The sequence below is a fragment of the Rutidosis leptorrhynchoides genome, chromosome 2 (genome assembly GCF_046630445.1).
Source record: "Rutidosis leptorrhynchoides isolate AG116_Rl617_1_P2 chromosome 2, CSIRO_AGI_Rlap_v1, whole genome shotgun sequence".
Lineage (NCBI taxonomy): Eukaryota > Viridiplantae > Streptophyta > Magnoliopsida > Asterales > Asteraceae > Rutidosis > Rutidosis leptorrhynchoides.
The window spans coordinates 320,796,993-320,806,326 of NC_092334.1; the positions used below are offsets into that span (position 1 = coordinate 320,796,993).

At 38.7% G+C, this 9,334-nt stretch overlaps 1 non-coding gene across 1 annotated transcript; it reads right to left on the minus strand.

The window, feature by feature from the left end:
* Nucleotides 1–8,993: 8,993 nt before the first annotated feature.
* Nucleotides 8,994–9,100, minus strand: LOC139895359 (small nucleolar RNA R71). Its single transcript, XR_011775815.1, has one exon. It is a non-coding gene; the product is annotated as a small nucleolar RNA R71 (small nucleolar RNA).
* Between the last annotated feature and the right edge of the window lie 234 nt (nucleotides 9,101–9,334).

A 9,334-nucleotide genomic window follows, 5' to 3' on the forward strand; every position in this document is an offset into this window, starting at 1 on the left:
GTGTGTGAAATGAAATGAAAACTAGTGAATAAGTAACAAAGAAATTTGAAAATGGAACTCTCTTTCTCCCCTCTAGGCCGACGGTTTTTGGAACAAAAGGGGAAGGGTCAAAAGCCAACTTTCATACATGGGGAGGTGGTGTGAGCTAGAAGTAGTAATAAAGTTAAAAGGTATGGGAAAGAGGTGTAAGTATACATGTAACAAGTCTTTACATATTACTAATTAATCTTGCTTATCATTAATGAAATATGTGCATAATAATGGGCTAATTAGTCCATTAAGAAAGTAGGGTGGGCTTCCAAGTCCATGTCCATTAATAAAGGCCCAAATCCAAGTATGTAACAATTAATTAAATAAAGCCCAAGTAATTAACTACTTACACTAGTTAATTAAAAATGATTAATAATAATTAATCATGAACGTAAATAATATTCAAAATATTATTCGTGTAAAGTACGTGTGTCATAAAGACAAGTCGGGCCATGAAAAGTTAAATACGGTAACAAGTAACACGTATAAGAACACGTTTATTAAAACACAAGCATTAATAATAAATTATTAATAATTAAACATTGGAAAATACAGGGTCGTTACATTACCCACCTGTTAAAGAAAATTTCGTCCCGAAATTTTAAGCTGAGGTAGATGGAGGAGCTGGGAAAAGGTGAGGATACTTCTGCATCATTTGATCCTCTCGTTCCCAGGTAAACTCAGGTCCTGGTTTGGCATTCCATCGGACTCGAACGATCGAAATCCTATTGTGCTTCAAAGTTTTGACCTCACGGTCCATAATTTCGACAGGCTCTTCCACAAAGTGGAGTTTGTCATCAATTGTAAGTTCCTCCAATGGTATGACAAGTTCTGGTTCAGCAAGACACTTCTTCAAATTCGATACATGAAAGGTAGGATGAACTGAGCTCAATTGAGTTGGAAGATCCAAACAGTGAGCAACGGGTCCAACACGCTCCAAGATTTCAAAAGGACCAATGTATCGCGGGTTGAGCTTCCCACGTTTTCCAAAACGGATGACACCTTTCCAAGGTGCGACCTTCAACATTACACGGTCACCCACGTTGAATTCAAAGTCCTTACGTTTAAGGTCGGCATAACTCTTTTGGCGATCACGGGCCGTCTTAAGTCTCGCTTGAATTTGGACAATCTTCTCAGTTGTTTCATGGACTATCTCGGGTCTGGTGATTTACGTTTCGCCTACTTTGGTCCAACAAATAGGAGATCGGCATTTGCGGTCATACAACGCTTCAAAAGGTGCGACATTAATACTCGAATGATAACTGTTGTTGCAAGAGAACTCGGCTAGCGGCAGATGCCTTTCCCAAGCCTTTTCGAAATCAATGACACAAGCACGCAACATGTCCTCCAAAGTCTGAATCGTGCATTTGCTTTGTCTGTCAGTCTGTGGGGTGATATTCAGTACTCATGTCGAGACGGGTCCCCAAGGCTTCTTGCAAAGAACGCCAAAATCTGGAAGCAAAACGGGGATCGTGATCTGAGATGATTGATAATGGCACGCCATGACGAGATACAACCTCTTTTATGTATAGTTGAGCTAGTCTTTCCACCGTATCCGTTTCCTTCATGGCTAAGAAGTGTGCAGATTTAGTAAGACGGTCAACAATAACCCAGATGGTATCGTATCCGCCCACCGTCTTTGGTAACTTCGTAATGAAATCCATTGTTATCCTTTCCCACTTCCATTGCGGGATTTCCGGTTGTTGAAGTAACCCAGAAGGCCTCTGATGTTCGGCCTTAACTTTCGAGCAAGTCAAACACTTTCCAACATAAGTTGCAACGTCCTTCTTAAGATTAGGCCACCAGTACTGTTCCTTGAGATCGTGGTAAATTTTACCGGCTCCTGGATGAATCGAATATCTCGACTTGTGGGCTTCATCTAGTATAAGGTTCCGTAGATCTCCATAACGAGGTACCCAAATTCTTCCGGCATAGCATCGGAGTCCAGTCTCCTTAACTTCAAATCGAGAGACGAGAATGTTCAAGTATTCATGAGATATATTTTCTTCCTTGAGAGCCTCATCTTTGGCTGCTCGAATCTGGCTATTGAGGTTCGAATGAATGGTGATGTTCAGAGGCCGAACACGAAGATGTGCCATCCTCTCCTTTCGGCTTAAAGCGTCAGCTACAACATTGGCCTTGCCAGGGTGATAACGAAGTTCACAATCATAGTCGTTCAGCCTCTCGATCCATCGACGCTGTCTCATATTTAGTTGCTTCTGATCGAAGATGTGTTGGAGGCTTTTATGATCGGTGAAAATAGTGCTCTTTGTTTCATAAAGATAGTGTCTCCACAGTTTTAATGCAAAGACAACAGCTCCAAGCTCGAGATCGTGCGTTGTGTAATTTTGCTCATGAATCTTCAGTTGTCGGGAGGCGTAAGCGATAACCTTTGTGCGTTGCATCAGTACACAACCAAAACCACTTTTCGAAGAATCGCAATAAACGACGAAATCGTCACTGCCTTCAGGAAGTGATAAGATAGGTGCGGTGGTTAACTTCTTTTTTCAAGGTTTGAAATGATGATTCCTGTTCGGGTTCCCAAATGAACTTCTTCCCTTCGTGAGTCAGCACGGTCAAAGGACACGCAATCAGAGAAAAACCTTCATTAAATCTTCGGTAGTAACCGGTGAGGCCTAAAAATTGGCGGATGTGAGTCGGAGTAGTGGGGGTTTCCCACTTGCTGATAGCTTCGATCTTTGCGGGATTAACTTTGATACCTTGATCACTCACAACGTGACCCAGAAATTGGACTTCCTTCAACCAAAACTCACATTTGGAGAATTTTGCATAAAGTTGCTCTTGTCTCAAGAAAGGGTAGTCTACATACATAACTTCTATCGGCACCAGTATCAAACAGAACAGAAGATAATAGACTGTTGATAGTGAATATACCTGTGACCAAGTTGGGGTTCTCACGGGCATCCTTGCGTTTACGCTGAAAGCTCTTCCACACGGTGGTTCGCCCTCCTTTCGCTTGTTGGGACACTCATTTCTGAAGTGGCCCGTCTGTCCGCATTCATAGCACTTTCTCGGTCCAGTAGGGTTTGTCTTCACATTTAGGGTGGTGATCTTGTAGTATTTGCAAATATGCCCAGTCCTTTTACATTTTTCGCAGACCACGTTGCAGTACCCGTTGTGATGCTTGTAGCATCTCTTGCACTGCGGCAGACTACCCTTGTAGTTAGAGTTCGAGCTAGTGTTCGAGTTGGGGTTCCTCCCATCGTTGTGCCTCTTATCGGGGGTTTGATCATAGGCTCTCCCCTTGTTGTTGTCCCACTTACGCTTCTCACTGCTAACCCCCGATTCGGATTTTGCCTTTTCCGGTTCATCGCTGATTATTTGGTTCATTAAGGTGTGCGCCATGCGCATTGCTTCCAGAACATCAGCCGACTTTGAAGAGGTGACATTTCCCTTAATGGTCTTAGGAAGTCCCCACAAGTATCTTTCCATTCGCTTACACTCCGGGGTAACCATCGTGGGACACATAAGAGCTAATTCCAGATACCTACGGTTGTAACCATCAAGATCGTTTTCCACAACCTTCAACTGCCAAAACTCGGCCTCCATTATCTGTATCTCTATCCTGGGGTAATACTCCTCAATCATGGCCCCTTTAAATTCTTCCCACGGAGTGGCATAAGCCTCGTCAATACCCTTGGCCTGAGCAAGTGTGTTCCACCAGGTTAGTGCGCCGTCCGACAGCGTACATGAGGCATACTTTGTTTTGTTCATCTCTGAGCAGTTGCTTACACGGAACACAGATTCTAATTTCTCAAACCACCTAGTGAGACCAACTGGCCCCTCAGTACCACTAAAGTTGTGGGGCTTGCAGCTTTGGAATTCCTTATAAGTACACCCATTACGAACTGGTGGGGCTTAGGGGTTCATTTCTGCTAAAGCTGCGGCTACTCGTTCAGTGATCATTTCTTCGATCTATGCTGCTGTGGGCGTTGATCTTCCGTTGGCCATTGATGTTCTAAAAAATTTTTTTGACTCAAGTCAAAATCCAGTATTCAATAAATAATAATACGGTATATGGTAACCAACATGGGATCAACACAATACATGCTAATTAAGTAACGCAAATAGATTCAGATACCACATAATCATTATACAGTAACGTAAATAGAACACCCAACAAAAGTTAAACAACCCAAAGTTCCATTCATTAATAAGTTGCATACATTCGCATAAGATTCGTACAATACATGAGTGAAACATGAAACTACAAACGGGATTACAATAAGAAATCTAATACAAAAGCTCTATGGTGACGGTGGGTAAAGGATGTCCATCATGTGGGATAGCTGGTCCTCAAGCTCAGTTACCCGAGCACGGAGGATATGCAGTTCCCTCTCAGTTCCTCGACGACGGGGGATGCTGATGGGGCTGGTGGTGCAGATGGTGCAGGTGGAGCTGGTGGTGCAGACGATGCTGGTGGAGCGAGTGGGGCAGATGGTCCGGCACCAGAAGTAGATGCTGCATAACGGGGAGCTTTACGTATGAATGGATCAGCAGGATACGGCACAAACCGCTTACGGGCGGTAACTCTAACCTTCAGTCCACGTGCGTTAACGAACGACCTACCTCCGTTAACCCCTGGAATAACGGTACCGTCGAAACGATACCGCTTCTTCAGCGGGGTAGAGGGTAGTTGCACGGGTGCCTCCTCAGGGTCCTCGTCGGAATCCTCGTCGCTGGAATCGTCGGATGAAGAGTCGTCGGATGATGAGTCGTCAGAATCATCGAAAGGTGGATGTGCTCGGCCTGTAATCATCAGTCGGTATCTGCCGAGTGGAATCGGTACAATACATCCATCAGGAAGGCGTCTAGCCCAATGATTATGCTCATTACGAAACGGAACGTCCCCATATTTCCCAGGAATCGCAGCACCACCGGAATGGTGTTGTGGCTCCGAGGGTCCTGGGATGAGTGGAGTTGGAATCTCTGGTGGATCCTCATGTCCGTCTGAGATGATCACTGGGTCGGGTGTGTGGCTACTGGCTCCAGAGGACGAAAAGCCAGGGTCGCTGGAGGGTAAAGAGGACGGGATCTGTGAATGGGCAACAATGGCAGGCGATGTGGCAGATGAGTCTGAGTCGCTCTCCAAAATGATAACGGGCAGGACATCCGACATCTGAACAAGGAAAAAATAACTTTTTCCATATCAATAAGTCATAAAGCAAGCACGTATTAGGCAAGGTAACTACGACAGTCTAGATCATCTATAACAGTAAGTAGCATGGCAATAACGACAAGTATCATGCAATCGAAAGCAGATAATAGCATGCAGTAGTGAAATCATGTAACAGTATACGGCATATAGCAGTAAAAGTAAACAGCAGCATGCAGCAAGTTCCGCAGAAACAAGTAAACTAGCAAGTTGTAGATTAGTCCTATTAGTGAATCCTACTCGGTCCGGTCTAGACTCACTAATGCAACCTAATTCCCTACAACCAATGCTCTGATACCAAATGTGACGCCCCGTACAAAATCATCGTGTACGAATCATCAACAACAGGATCATTACAAGGTCAACACTATATGCTGTTTTAAAATAATTTTGCATTAATATGAAAACGTGACGTCATAACCAACGCCAAATGTTTAACAACCGGTAGTGTGCTTCTATGAATAGAAAGCGATAATAATAGTACGTGACCCATAGGTCGTTACAAATTCATTGTTTCAAAAGTAACATAGTTTGAATGCAAAATAAATGTTTCATGCGAAGACATCTCTAATAAGCACAACGGGAGTCTACAAAGCATGGCAACAATAGTGGAAGCAGTCAAACCTTAAGCACCTGAGAAAAACATGCTTAAAAATGTCAACACAAAGGTTGGTGAGCTATAGTTTAAGTATAACAGTAATGTAAGGTAGGCCACGAGATTTCATTGTTTTAAAACAGTATGAAAAGTATATGTATAACCGTGTGCACTTGGTAACTAACTTAACGTAAATAGCACCCCCTAAAAGTACACTTGGCGAGTGCGTAAGTTTATGAAGTATTAAACACCCGTTAAATGCTAGCGCTATGATAATGCTAAAAACGAACATATATTTCATAGCATTATCCTTCAAGAAAGACAAGCTTTTAGTTGCAATTGTTCTAATTTCAAGTAATTATCGTTTAAATAATAAAAGGTGAAGACAAAAGGCAGATTCGACGATTTGAAGACGCAAATGACCAAAAAGCTAAAAAGTACAAAGTACAATTCAAGTGGTTCAATTTATTGATGAGAAACGTCTCAAAATTACAAAAGTACAAGCCGCAAAACGCAAAGTACAAGATATTAAATTATACGAAAAGGCGTTCGAAAATCCAGAACCGAGACATGAACCAACTTTCAACGCTCGATGCAACGGAGCTGAAAGTACAAGTCAACTATGCATAAGAATATAATATAATATTTAAATAATTCGCAACGAGATATTATTGATTCAACTTTGAATGGTAGCCAGCTAACATTCCACCTACAACAGTATCAATCATTTGCCTATAAAAGCAAGGCACTGAGTAATGAAGAAACTACACCATATTACTTCTTTCTCTCTATATGTAATATATATATTTATAATTTTAATTTTAATTTTAATTTAAGATTAATAATAAATTATGGTTTAGTTGGGTTATTGTAAGAAATGTTGTCATTTACTTTACTCTTTAAAATATGTTATATTTATATTTAATATTTTGCATTAGGTTTTAACTGTGATATAAGTCTCAAAATCGACAAACCGGTCATTAAACTGTAAATCCCTCCAAAGTTACCTATAATTACTATATATTACTAAATCTAGTTTAACTACTTAATTAACTAATTTGACCTAGTAAGACACCCAATAATAGTGCCCACGGATCGACCTCCCGGACTTTACCTTAGCTATATTATTACACGATAGGTATACTTGCCTTTTGTATTTTAGTTTAATTTAGGTGATTTCCTGTAGTAAATAAATATAAAACTGATAGCCGTTTCATATACACCCTCTAGAACACATCAAGTTTTTGGCGCCGCTGCCGGGGACACTTTTTGTGTCTTCACGGGGTATTTAAGTTTTTTATTTATTTTTTCACTGATTAAAGATATATTAATTTAAATATAATAATTTAATAAATATAATAATTTAATAATATTGAAATAAAATATAATAATATAATAATAATTTTGAATCAAATTTGAATCGTAAAGTTTTAAAAAGTCGTATTTATTAAATACTTCATGGGTATATTATGTAACTTATAATTAATAATTTCTATCATGTCGCTTTCATTTGAATAGTAAATTAATTAATTTCGTTTCATTTACTATTCAATGAATAGTAAATGAATTAAAAAAACAATTAAATAGTTTTTGCTTTCTACTTTTTTTAAGTTAAAAAAAATAATAAAATCGAAAAATCGAAAAATCAAAAAAAAAATTTTAAAAAAATAATAATAAAAAAATCTCGTTTTTTTAAAATAAAAATAAAATTTAAAAAATTATTTAAAAAAATATTAAAAAAAAATTAAAACGTAAAAAAAATAAAATAATAATTTAAAAAAATAAAAAAATTATTAATTTCGTAAAAAAAAGAAAAAAAATTTTAAATTTTTTTTTTTTTTAAGTTTTATTACCTTTAGATTTTTAGACTCTAGTCACAACTTTTAGTATTAAGATTAGTATTTTGTCGTAGTTATTTTTATTTCTAGATTTTTAGGTTTTGCCGTAAAATCCCTTAAGTGCTTTTTCTTTAGATTAAGACTTAGGCGCTTTAGAATTTTACGACGTCGCTTATTGCTTTAGGATTTAAAATTTTAGTACTATTTAAGTTATTGCCGTTTTGGATATAGAATTACTTTTAAGCTTTAATACCTTTAGGTGTAAGTTTTTAGTATTTAGTACCTTTTAAGTTTCGACGCTTATTTTCTTATTTTTATTTTTCGACTGTTTGTATTTCGACGCTTATTTTTTCGACCTTTTATTTTTCGACGTTTTTCGACGCACTCTTTTTCTTTCTTATTTCTCGACGCTCTAGTTTTTAGGACATAGAATTTTCTATTTCTTCTCTAAAATTTCAAAACGAAAAATTATTTTAAGCGGTTAAATTGATAGACATCCAAATTTTCTGGTTCGTAGTAATAGTTGGATTTGTTAGTGGCGAGTTGTGGGCTTCCGATTTAAAGGGTCCTGGCTACCTGCTGCATCTATTAGCTATTCGAAACGTGGGCAAAATCAGAAAAGTCTATTAATTTGATAACTTATATAATTTTTATCTTTTATAACTAATAGGATATTCAGTGAATGCACCGAGCAAAACGTTCACCACCTTTCATACGTTCACCACCTGTAACTCGATCAAGACATCTAGCCAATATTGTCGCCGTTGATTTTTCTTTAGAATCATCATCTAGACAAACAAGTTCTTCAACTCAAATTTCCGATAATCCATTTTTTGAACCCGACTTCAAAATTGAAAACCCATAGGATATTCAAGGACAATTCCAAGATCCTGAACCAATAATCATTCCTCCTGAACCACAAACCGTTAAATCAGAATCTTCTAGTGATTCGGATTCAACAAATTCAATTATGGAAGTAACGGAACCTCTAAGTATGGAAGACCGAATGAGAGCCACACGCACTGGCCAAGGTCACGCCATTATTAAACCAGACATCAATGCACCAAATTATGAAATCAAGGGACAAATCCTACACATGGTAACTAATCAATGCCAATATAGTGGTACGCCAAAAGAAGATCCAAATGAACATCTTCGAACCTTTAATAGGATTTGTACTCTATTTAAGATCAGAGAAGTTGAGGATGAACAGATCTATCTCATGTTGTTTCCCTGGACTTTAAAGGGAGAAGCCAAAGATTGGTTAGAATCGTTACCTGAAGGGGCAATTGATACATGGGATGTCTTAGTTGAAAAATTTCTTAAACAATTCTTTCCGGCATATAAAGCCGTGAAACTTCAAAGAGAAATTGTTACCTTCACGCAGAAGCCAAATGAAACTCTATATGAGGCATGGACAAGATTTGGAAAGTTGTTAAGAGGATGTCCTCAGCACGGTTTAGACACTTATCAAATAGTACAAATATTCTACCAAGGATGCGACATTGCTACACGAAAAGACATCGACATAACAGCTGGTGGTTCCATTATGAAGAAAATCGCTACCGAAGCTCACAAAATCATTGATAACACAGCCTCCCACTCACATGAGTGACACCAAGAAAAAGAAAACTTTCGTTCATCTAAAGCGGCTAGAGCCGATTCTAGCCATGACTTTGATTCCGTTTCCGCAAA